We start from the raw sequence: 13,145 nt of genomic DNA on the forward strand, positions 1-13,145 counted from the left end.
GAGAGCCGCTCGGCCAGTCCGTTGTCCGGGCGATATCGTGGCCGGGTCAAGCGTCCGCTCGACCAATCATCTGCCGTCCGGCTCCATCTTGTCGAGCGAGGGAGCCCTGCCTGCTTGGTCGGGGCTGCGCCCACCGTTTAACCAAGCGAGACAGCCACTCGGCCCTCATCCTTTCATTGAGCTTTTTGAGCATCGGAAGCTCGGTATTTGGTCGAGCTGTCGAAGTGTCGAATCGGCTACTTTTCATGCTGACTGGGAAGGTAGTTCGCCCGATCGGACGAGTGCCAAGGATGTTGACCACTTTGATTATGACCCTCCACGTGGCGATGACATTTTGCAAGGCGGGCCCACCCTTACCGCCGGATCACGTGCCTCCCTCTCAAGTTTAGTCGAAGGAGGTTGTGAGTCCGACTGCCTGGACAAGTAGTCTAGTGATCGATTGGCCGATCGGCCAAGGGCTGGTTGCGCCCCGATCAGCCCACGTAGGGCTGATCTGCTAGGCCGCTCGGCACCCTAAGGATTTACACTTGGGAAATTTCTCCATCGGCGTCTTCGGATGGGCGCGACCTGCGCGGTCAATGCTGACGTCTCTCAAATCTCCTCGGAATTCATGCAAATTCCTCCATTAAGGTCCGAGCATGCGCTCATTAAATGCCTCCCCGTAGGTGAACGCCACATGGCGCTGCCGTCGTCACCGCACGATCGAAGCGCCAGAGCTGATGTGATATTCGACGATTCGAATTCAACGACCGGATCTATGCTTTGGATTTTATGCCCTAGATCGGACGGCTCCAGCCGGCCGAACACCCTCTTTATAAAGCTACAATGTCGGCTTCTGCTCGATTGCTATTGTCTTATCCGTGTGCTCCGGCAATACTGCTCGTGTCCAGTGCTTCGGCGAACCTCGACTTCTCCCCCCAGTGATCCCCTTCTGTAAGCTCTTCAACCTTGCTCCTGCTTGGATCTTTTTCTTCCGTTGCTTTCCTGCTTCTGCTTTGCTGTTTTCCCGTCCCCTTTTTCCATCCATCTTGCTGTTCTTTTGTTTTATGGTGATGGCTAGTTCTTCGCAGCCGTCCGACCCTGCTCCTGATCTCTGATACAACACCATGGAGACTCGGTTCGACGCGGACGACGCTGCGAGCCTCATCAACACCTACGACATTCCTCATGACCACGAAATAGTCTTAGCCACCCCGTTTGATCGACCCAATGACCCACCGATTGGCAATGTCTATTTTTTCCGCGACCAATTCGTGGCCGGTCTGTGCTTCCCAATCCATCCTTTCATAATCGAAGTCTGCAATTATTTTCGTGTTGTAGCTCGTCCCTAATTCTTTTCGCCTCCTGTGCGGTGTGGCTGTACTGTTCAAGGTGCATGGTATTCCCCTCACCCCTCAGGTATTCCATTACTTCTATTACCCCAAGCCGTCCGAGCTGGGTGCCTATCTCTTCCAGTCTCAGGTCGGTTTGGTCTTCTTCGACAAAATGTCATCTTCCAATAAGCATTGGAAAGATTACTTTTTCTATATGCATCTCCCCGAACGGCCGAGCTTCCGTACCAAGTGGCAGGTTGGGCTCCTACCTCAACCAGAGCTGTCGAAGTATAGGAGTCGACCGGACTATCTCCATGCGGCCAACCTGCTGGCCGGCCAGAAATTCAACATCCATAAGCTGCTACCAGAGGGGGTGATGTATACATTCAGGCTAAGTCCGATCCGGACGAAGCTCCCGGGCAGCCTAGGTATGAAATTTTCTCTTCTTTCTTATTTTGAGTCTAACTAATTATTTCTTTCTTTTGCAACCACCATCATGATGCGCTCCTTAGCCGCCGAAATTATGAAGGTCAAGCGGGCTGAGATCCAGGCAGTAGCGACCAAAGAGATGGCGAGCCTCGGTCTGACTTCAGTCGATTCTCACGAGGGTGAGAGAGAGGCAGCGCAAACTGAAGGAGAGGGTGCCGCCGGTCAGACGCCCCACACAAAACCAACCAAGGATCCGCTTCCTTCTGAGTCCCAGCCTACAACTCGGGAAGAAGGGTCAGGGTCTTCCGGCGATGTTCCCTTGGCCAAGCACAAGAGGCATCGCATGACCACCCCTTCCCGCTCTGCAGCTTCGGTGGTGCGCTCCACCGAGTGGGAAGGCATCTCCCCTCCAGCTGCTCCCGAGACCGTGGAAGCTGTTTCTTCCGATCAGACCCCCTCATTGGCCGATCTGCCGTCGGACCTGATTGCGGCTCAGCCGCTAGCGTCTCTTCCTCTAGTTCGACGGAGGATTCTACGATCCGGCATTCTTCAGGCCTCGGCCTCCCAAGCTTCTAGCCCCCCGACTTCTTCTCAGTCAGCCCCGATCGAGCGATCGCCGATCCGTGACGGTCATTCTCCACCTCCCGACGGAAGAGTTCATGGCAGCCGACGATCAACCGTAAACTCCTGAACATTAGATACGCATCCGCGGGCCGCTCGCTAAGGTTTGGGAGGAGGCCAGAGGGCGTGCTGCGACGATGCCTCCCGGGCTGCTCGGCAACATCCACATGCAAATGGCCACCAGCGTAAGTTTTTTTATCTATTCATGATTTACCTTCGTTCGACACTAACACTCTTCCATTTGGGTGCAGTACTGGGTGGAGAGTGTGGCGGTGTGCAACTGTCTGGCGCTAGTGGAAGAGGAGCTTAAGAAGCTCAAGATTTCTGGTGGAGCTTCTTCCTCCCAAGGTCCTTCGATTGCCGAGCTGCAGACTGATCTGGCTAAGACCAAGAAGCTTCTGGAGGCCGAGCAGAAGACCTCCTCTGACTGGGCGATCATGATGGGTCGACTCGAGATCCAGGTGAAATCCTATGACCAGAAGATCGAGTAGGCCACCACCAGAAAAAATCGAGCTATAGTTGACCTGGATTTGAAGAACCAGGAAGCTCGGAACATAGCCAAGAAGCTGAAGAAGGTGGAGAACCTTTTGGTTGCCGAGCGGGAGAGCCGTTCAGCCCGGGAGACCGATCTTCAAGGGCAAGTGAAGGCCCTTGAGGATTCTTTGTGTTGGAGTGTATATTGAAAGCCTAAGCTTTGTAAACATTCATTATGAATAAAGAATCACATTTGGTCAAATTGTCTACATTTGTTTGTAGTTGTTCATATAATTTATATTGTAGATAACATAGTATGTGGTGTCACATGCAGAAGATGATGTTATCAGTACCTTATAAATTATAAACAGTAGCTCACTAATTAAGTAAGGTCTATAGGTGGGTATTAGTTTATCTCTATAAATAATATCTACAATAGTACCGAGAGTAGGACCATTGGTTTTAGTCTCTTTTATACTGACTTTATAAAGGAACAAAGACCTCAGTTATTATGGAAGTGTGTACTCTTAATCCTAATATAATAACAAGCACATATGTTTGATATTTATTTCTTTAATTTATCAATGGGTGAGATTTAGTTCGATGAATCAATAAACCCGATAAGTTGGGAAATGGTATCACTTATAGTGTGTGTTGTTGATTATAGAAGGAAACTGTGTCCTAGAGATACTAGGTTGATAATGTCCTCAAGGGGGCTCATAAAGATTGTCATGTTAAACCCTGCAGGTGGACTTAGTCCGACATGATAATAAGGTTGAGTGGTACTACTCTTGGATTTAGATATTAATTAAATGAGTTGTCAGTAACTCACTTAATTAGTGGACATTCGATATCTTAAACACAGGGAGACTAACACACTCATAATAAGAATGAGCCCAAAAATATAATTTGGGATTGGTGCGGTAGTTCAATGATAGTTCTCTAGTGGAATGAATTATCATTCATAAAATTAAGTTGTGTGTTCGGGGCGAACACGGGATGCTTAATTTTATCGGGAGACCAAAATCAATTCCTCCTCTCGGTCCCTATCGTAGCCTCTTATTTGTAGAGTTCTATACCCACCTATACCCACCTTCTATACCCACCCAATAGGGTGTTGGGCTCTTCGGGCCGGAAAACCGCTTTGTGGCCGGCCCTAGCTTGAACCCAAGCTAGTGGGGGCCGGCCAAATTAAATTAAAAAGGAATTTTAATTTTAATTTTTATTATGTGGAAGAAATAATTTATTAAAGAGAATTTAAATTAAAATATCTCTCTTATAAAAGATCTACAAAAGATTAAAGAAAGAGATTAGATCTCTTTCCTTATTTGTAGATTGGTGAGATATTTTATTTTCTCTTTAAAATTATTCACATGTTGATAAAATTAAAATTATAGAAATTTCCTTTTATCAACCATGAAGAGATTTTTAAAGAGAAATTTTATTTTTTAAAATTTTCGAAAACAAATTAGGAAGTTTTAATTGTTGATTGAAACTTGTCCAATTTGTTCTCCAATGATGTGGCCGGCCAATGTAGATTTAATTGGGAAATTTTATTTTATTTTTCTCAATTAAATCATGTCAAGGAAATTGAGGAAATTTTATTGTAATTAAATTTCCTAATTTGCCTAGGCCAAGGAATATAAAAGAAGGGGTGAGGGTGCCTTCATGAGACAACCTCTATTATTTTCTCTCCCTCTTTTCCTTGATGTTGTGGCCGGCCATCATCTCTTCTCTTCTTCCTCTTTGTGGTGGCCGAAACTCTCTATTGCTTGGAGCTCTTGTGGAGGCCGGATACTACTTGGAGAAGAAGAAGAAGAAGGAGAGGAAGCTTGCATCTCTTAGAGCTTGGTTGGTGTTTTTCTTCTTCCTTGGTGAAGCTTTCTTGTTTTGGCCGAACCTAACTAGGAGGAGAAGAAGGTGCTTGGTGGTTTCTCATCTCCGAAGATCGTTGCCCACACAACGTCCGAGGTTAGAAGAGGAATACGGTAGAAGATCAAGAGGTTTTTCTACAACGTATAACTAGTAATTTTTCTTTCCGCATCATGCTAGTTATTTATGGAAATAATACCAAATACAAGAGGCTTACGTTCTAGAATTTCGAATATGTTTTTCGATGTTGTGTTCTTTTATTTTTTCTTTTCCTTGTGATTTGATTGTTCTCTTTGGTTAACCTAAATTTATTTTAGGAAATTAAATATTAGCTTTCTATAAAAGGTTTTGTCTAGTCGGTGGTGGTTGCTCCCATATCCAAGAAGGTCATGTGCCTCGCCACGTCAGTACTGGGAACCAATTATGGAAATTAATATTTAATGGAATTAATAACTTAAGGAGACTTGGGTCGAACGTGTTAAGTTCCGCAGGAGATCCAAGTCAAAACCTAAAAGAACAAATAGATTAAGTTTTGGATCAAACGTGTTAAGTTCCGCAGGCGATCCAAAATTTAATTTAAAAGAACACATGGTAGCTAGGAAAAGGTTCAGACCTTTGTACAAAATTTTTGTATAGTGGAACCTATAGGTTTTCCGAGTAGCAACCAACAATTGATATCAGAGCTAGAGTTTTGCCTCTGTGTATTTGGTATTTAGTTTAATTATGCACATGTCATGCATAATTTAGGCAGGTTAATAGTAGGATGTGCTAACTTTGTGGATGCAGGATCCAACTATTATGGCTTTTAGTTATTATGTGTGTGATTGGACCCTTGGACATGTCAAGGGCATTTATATGTGTGTGCATGATTGTATTAAAATACAGCAGGAGCTGTATTTAGTTTTATTAGGATTTTATTTTTGATCTAGATACATGTACATTCCTTTTATGGAATATAGGATCAAAAATGTAAAATTCTATTTATGTCGCAGATCGAATCTTGCAAAGTGTGGAACCTTCTAAGGACCAGAGGCGCAGCGGAACTAGGAGCAAGATGGATGCGGTGGCGGTGGCCAAATATGGCGGCAGCTTGGGATGACAACACACGAAGGACAACTAGAGATAAAAGCCATAATAGTTGAAAATTAGTTTTCTATTTATTTATATTGTGCTGTGTGTGCATGTTAGTTTACAAGTAAAGTAGGCTAGCATAGTTAAAATTCCTCATTTATAAATAATTAAGTGGGAGAGGGATTTTTAAATAAATCCCATGGTCTCCATTACTGGTTTGTAAGTGATGCAAACAAGCTTGCGCGTTGGCTCTGAGTGCCTTCCTCCATAACGGATGAGCTTGTTTGCGGATCACTAGAACAGACTTCCATTTTTGGATGACTATAGGAAGTTAATTAAGAGCGTGTAATCTTCCCCAACGGAAGGGGCATAATCTTATTAATGGACTTAGTGTCAAGTAATGGTATACACTTAGACACATCTAATAGTATCCTCCCCAACGGAGTCACTGCTATTATTTGTGTGACCAAATAATACCAACTATTAATTTTATTTGTCAAAAGTTAGGTTGACAAGATAATAAAATTAATGGGTTAAAACCCTCCTTTTACAAATGTTGAATTTGTATACGTCCACACTAACGTGGCATACAAAATTCACGGTGTTATGAGGTGTTGGTTAATTTAAAATAGTATTGTTTGAGGAATCAATATTATTCTAAATTTAGAGTTCACCAAAAGTTATTTGTGATTCTTAGGATGACTTTCAACCCACTGTCCATCATACTTCAAAAGAATAGACTTATTGGACCTAATTACATAGATTGGAAAAGAAACACGGACATTGTTCTGAAAGCTATAAATTTGTACTGACTGAGTGGTGCCCTGAAGCACCTACTGGTGAATCTACCCAAGAGGAGATTGAATTTCATAGGAAATGGGTAAAAGCAGATGAGATGGCGCGGTGTTACATTTTGGCTTCAATGTCAAATGTATTGCAACATCAGCATCAAGATTTACCAACAGCCTATGATATTATGAACAATCTCAAGGAACTCTTTGGTCATCAGGATAGGGCTTCTAGGCAAGAAGCCATGAGAAAGATAATGACTGCCACCATGCAAGAGGGTACTCCTGTAAGGGATCATATCCTAAAAATGATGGCTTATCTGAACGAGATACAGATCCTTGGAGGAGAAATTGATGGGGAAACCCAGATCGATATGATCCTCCAAACGCTACCTAGAAGTTTTGAGCAGTTCCGCCTGAACTATAATATGAATAAAAGGATTTATTCATTAGGGGAACTACTGACAGAACTTCAAGCAGCAGAAGGATTATTTCGTCACAATTCTCAAATTCACTATGCTGAAAATGGTTCTACTTCTAAACCGAGAGGAAAGAAGAAGAAGAAACAAGCTGGCTCAGCAAAGAAAGTGAATAAATCTCAGAGTACGGGATTTAAAGCTGGAGTGAAGAAGCCGAAGGGCAAATCTGCAAGCAGGCAGGACATTGGAAGGCGGACTGTCCTCGTAGGAACCAAAACAAAGGTATATCTCATGCTCTAGTTGTTGAAACATGTTTAGCGGTGTTATCTACCAGCACCTGGTGTGTAGATACGGGAGCCACTGATCATGTCTGCAATTCCTTGCACGGGTTCCAGGAAACCCGACGACTATCTGAAGGGGAGATTACCGTCTATATGGGCAATGCTACTAAGGTGGCAGCTGTTGCAGTGGGAGACGTCTACTTATCTTTTAATAGAAATAGAAATTTGGTTTTAAGAAATTGTCTTTATGTACCCAGTTTTAGAAAGAATTTAATTTCAGTTTTTAAACTGTTTTTAGATGGATATTCAGTTTCTTTCAGTAACGATGTAGTTATTAAAAGAAATAAAGTGATTATCTGTTCTGGTGCATTAGTTGGCAATTTGTATACTTTAAATCCAATTTCTTCCACAAAGCAATACATGGAAATTTATAACTCATCTTCTAATTCTAATAAGAGAAAAGAACCTTCGGAAATGAACCAAGCATATCTTTGGCATCTAAGGCTTGGTCATATTAACTTAAGTAGGATTCAGAGGCTTATAGCCGATGGACTTTTGAGTTCATTAGAGTTGGAAAATTTTCCAACTTGTGAATCCTGCTTAGAAGGTAAAATGACCAAAATATCGTTCAAGGCCAAGGGGTATAGAGCCAAAGAAGTGTTAGAATTGGTTCACTCTGATTTGTGTGGTCCTATGTCTGTCCAGGCAAGAGGAGGTTTTGAATATTTTGTCTCTTTCATAGACGATTATTCAAGATATGGATACATTTACCTAATGCGCCGTAAATCCGAGTGCTTTGATAAGTTCAAAGAATACAAGGCTGATGTGGAGAAACGACTAGGTAAAAGTATCAAGACACTACTGATCCGATCGTGGTGGCGAATACCTCTTAGAGAGTTTAGGAATTACTTATCGAAGGTCAAATCCCAATTGTTGCACTGGAACACCCCAACATAATGGTGTAGCGAGCGAAGGAACAGGACTCTTATGGAGATGGTTAGATCGATGATGAGTTATTCAAATTACCAAATTCGTTGGGATATGCTCTGGAAACAGCAGTATACGTTCCGAACTTAGTACCTTCTAAATCAGTTTCTTCTACTCCCATAGAATTGTGGAATGGGAGAAAACCCAGTCTAAGACATATTCGGATTTGGGGTAGTCCAGAAAACCAGATGCTGATAAGTTAGAATCCCGTCAGAAGTTCGCGTGTTTGTAGGATATCCCAAAGGAACGAAGGTGGTTTATTTTATAGTCCTAAGACCGGAAGGTCATTGTTAGCACCAATGCCCGCTTTTAGAAGAAGACTATATAATGGATCACAAGCCCGAGTAAAGTTATTTTAGAAGAACTTAGAGAGGACATGTCTACTTCAGATACAAGATGAAGTACCACAAGAGATGCAACACGTGTCACACATGATACACAACCACGGACTGCCTCGTAGTGGGAGGGTTGTGAGGCGACTGAAGATTCATGTTTTGGGAGAGTCTTCGACTTGATCCGGGTAAACATGAACCTGATCCACGAACATATGATGAAGCACTCCAAGATATAGATGCAACATCTTGGCAAAAGGCAATGAATTCTGAAATAGAGTCTATGTACTCTAATAAGGTCAGGGAGCTTGTAGAATCACCTGATGGTATAAAAGCCGTTGGATGCAAGTGGATCTACAAAAGGAAAAGAGGGACAGAAGGGAAGGTAGAAACCTTCAAAGCTAGGCTTGTTGCGAAAGGGTACACTCAGAAAGAGGGAATCGACTATGAGGAGACTTTTTCGCCGGTAGCCATGCTTAAGTCTATCTGGATACTCTTATCCATTGCCGCTCATATGGATTATGAGATTTGGCAAATGGATGTCAAGACAACATTCCTTAACGGAAGTCTTGAAGAAAACATCCATATGAAGCAACCAGAGGGATTTATTGAAAAAGGCAAATAACATCTAGTGTGTAAGCTCAATCGGTCCATTTATGGACTGAAGCAAGCTTCAAGATCTTGGAACATCCAGTTTAATGAAGTAATCCAGTCATATGGATTTATTCAAAGTCCGGATGAGTCTTGTGTATATAAGAAGTGTAACGGAAACGTGGTGGTATTTCTTGTACTATACGTAGATGATATTTTGTTAATTGGTAACAATGTCAAGGTATTATCAGACGTAAGGGTATGGTTGTCCAAACAATTTGATATGAAGGACTTAGGAGATTGTGCACATATTCTTGGGATCAAAGTTATAAGGGATCGTAAGAAAAGAATATTGTGTCTGTCCCAAGCTTCATATATAGATACAATCCTTGCTCGTTTTAGCATGCAGGATTCCAAGAAAGGTTTCTTACCTTTTAGACATGGAGTAGCTCTATCTAAAGAGATGTCTCCAAAGACATCGAAAGAGATAGAGGACATGAAAGCAGTTCCTTATGCTTCAGCTGTAGGAAGCCTAATGTATGCAATCCTATGTACGAGACCTGATATCTATTTTGCCGTGGGCATGGTCAGCAGATATCAGAGTAACCCTGGACAAGGACATTGGACTGCGGTAAAGCATATATTAAAGTACCTGAGAAGGACTAGAGATTATATGCTAGTTTACCAAGCAGACGATCTGCTCCCTGTGGGTTACACGGATTCAGATTTTCAATCAGATAGGGATAACAGTAAGTCTACATCAGGCTATGTGTTTACTTTAGGAGGTGGAGCCATTTCATGGAGGAGTGTTAAGCAGAAATGCGTTTCGGACTCAACCATGGAAGCTGAGTATGTAGTAGCCTCTGAGGCAGCTAAAGAAGCAGTATGGCTCAGGAACTTTCTAATGGACTTAGATGTGATTCCTGGTTTTGCCCAAAATCATCATAATTATTTGTGATAATAGTGGTGCAGTTGCAAACTCGAAGGAACCACGAGCCCATAAGGCAAGTAAACATATAGAGCGCAAGTACCACCTGATACAAGATATCGTGAAGCGAGGAGAAGTTGTCATCGCCAAGATTGCATCAGCGGATAACCTGGCAGATCCTTTCACTAAGGCCCTTCCGGCGAAAGCTTTCGATCGGCATGTGGAGGGAATGGGAATCAGATGTATGGTAGAAGATATGGCAGCTTAGTCATTAGTATAAGTGGGAGATTGTTGGAGTGTATACTGAAAGCCTAAGCTTTGTAAACATTCATTATGAATAAAGAATCACATTTGGTCAAATTGTCTACATTTGTTTGTAGTTGTTCATATAATTTATATTGTAGATAACATAGTATGTGGTGTCACATGCAGAAGATGATGTTATCAGTACCTTATAAATTATAAACAGTAGCTCACGACTAAAATGGAAAGGAACAAACCATTAGAAGGTCGTAGTGTAATTAGGTATTAGTTTATCTTGACTATATAATTACACTAGTACACTCAGAGTGTATTGAGTAGGACCATTAGAGGTCGTTTCTTTTATACTGACTTTATAAAGGAACAAAGACCTCAGTTATTATGGAAGTGTGTACTCTTAATCCTAATATAATAACAAGCACATATGTTTGATATTTATTTCTTTAATTTATCAATGGGTGAGATTTAGTTCGATGAATCAATAAACCCGATAAGTTGAGAAATGGTATCACTTATAGTGTGTGTTGTTGATTATAGAAGGAAACTGTGTCCTAGAGATACTAGGTTGATAATGTCCTCAAGAGGAGCTCATAAAGATTGTCATGTTAAACCTTGGTGGACTTAGTCCGACATGATAATAAGGTTGAGTGGTACTACTCTTGGATTTAGATATTAATTAAATGAGTTGTCAGTAACTCACTTAATTAGTGGACATTCGATATCTTAAACACAGGGAGACTAACACACTCATAATAAGAAGGAGCCCAAAAATGTAATTTGGGATTGGTGCGGTAGTTCAATAATAGTTCTCTAGTGGAATGAATTATTATTGATAAAATTAAGTTGTGTGTTCGGGGTGAACACAGGATGCTTAATTTTATCGGGAGACCAAAACCAATTCCTCCTCTCGGTCCCTATTGTAGCCTCTTATTTGTAGAGTTCTATACCCACCTATACCCACCTTCTATACCCACCCAATAGGGGCCGGCCAAGCTAGCTTGGGAACAAGCTAGGGCCGGCCTAGGTATGATTGGGTGGTCGGCCCTAGCTTGAACCCAAGCTAGTGGGGGCCGGCCAAATTAAATTAAAAAGGAATTTTAATTTTAATTTTTATTATGTGGAAGAAATAATTTATTAAAGAGAATTTAAATTAAAATATCTCTCTTATAAAAGATCTACAAAAGATTAAAGAAAGAGATTAGATCTCTTTCCTTATTTATAGATTGGTGAGATATTTTATTTTCTCTTTAAAATTATTCACATGTTGATAAAATTAAAATTATAGAAATTTCCTTTTATCAACCATGAAGAGATTTTTAAAGAGAAATTTTATTTTTTAAAATTTCCGAAAATAAATTAGGAAGTTTTAGTTGTTGATTGAAACTTGTCCAATTTGTTCTCCAATGATGTGGCCGGCCAATGTAGATTTAATTGTGAAATTTTATTTTATTTTTCTTAATTAAATCATGTCAAGGAAATTGAGGAAATTTTATTGTAATTAAATTTCCTAATTTGCCTAGGCCAAGGAATATAAAAGAAGGGGTGAGGGGTGCCTTCATGAGACAACCTCTATTATTTTCTCTCCCTCTTTTCCTTGGTGTTGTGGCCGGCCATCATCTCTTCTCTTCTTCCTCTTTGTGGTGGCCGAAACTCTCTATTGCTTGGAGCTCTTGTGGAGGTCGGATACTACTTGGAGAAGAAGAAGAAGAAGGAGAGGAAGCTTGCATCTCTTAGAGCTTGGTTGGTGTTTTTCTTCTTCCTTGGTGAAGCTTTCTTGTTTTGGCCGAACCTAACTGGGAGGAGAAGAAGGTGCTTGGTGGTTTCTCATCTCGGAAGATCGTTACCCACACAACGTCCGAGGTTAGAAGAGGAATACGGTAGAAGATCAAGAGGTTTTTCTACAAGGTATAACTAGTAATTTTTCTTTCCGCATCATGCTAGTTATTTATGGAAATAATACCAAATACAAGAGGCTTACGTTCTAGAATTTCGAATATGTTTTTCGATGTTGTGTTCTTTTGTTTTTTCTTTTCCTTGTGATTTGATTGTTCTCTTTGGTTAACCTAAAGTTATTTTAGGAAATTAAATATTAGCTTTCTATAAAAGGTTTTGTCTAGTCGGTGGTGGTTGCTCCCATATCCAAGAAGGTCATGTGCCTCGCCACGTCAGTACTGGGAACCAATTATGGAAATTAATATTTAATGGAATTAATAACTTAAGGAGACTTGGGTCGAACGTGTTAAGTTCCGCAGGAGATCCAAGTCAAAACCTAAAAGAACAAATAGATTAAATTTTGGATCAAACGTGTTAAGTTCCGCAGGCGATCCAAAATTTAATTTAAAAGAACACATGGTAGCTAGGAAAAGGTTCAGACCTTTGTACAAAATTTTTGTACAGTGGAACCTATAGGTTTTCCGAGTAGCAACCAACACTTTGGATACCTCCCGCGCGACCCTGAAGACTTACCAAGACGCCGAGCCGAGCCGTTTCGCGGCCATGAAGCAGGGATACCTCCACTCGGGCTAGTTCCTCGTGAAGGCGTCCACACGGATCGTCCGATCGTTTGAACTGGCCATCGACGCGACGATCATCCAGCTAAAGGCGAACGACCATCTCCCTGAAGCCTTGCCTGCTAACGCTGTCGACTGTGTCCAGCTCCTCAACTCTATTCCTGACGAAGCTTTTGATTACATCGAGTGAGGAGGGCTTCTGTAACTCGAGTGAGGAGGGATTCTGTAACAAAGTGTTGCATGTTTGACTACCATTCGACAGCTTTTT

This window comes from Zingiber officinale, chromosome 7B (assembly GCF_018446385.1).
Source record: "Zingiber officinale cultivar Zhangliang chromosome 7B, Zo_v1.1, whole genome shotgun sequence".
Lineage (NCBI taxonomy): Eukaryota > Viridiplantae > Streptophyta > Magnoliopsida > Zingiberales > Zingiberaceae > Zingiber > Zingiber officinale.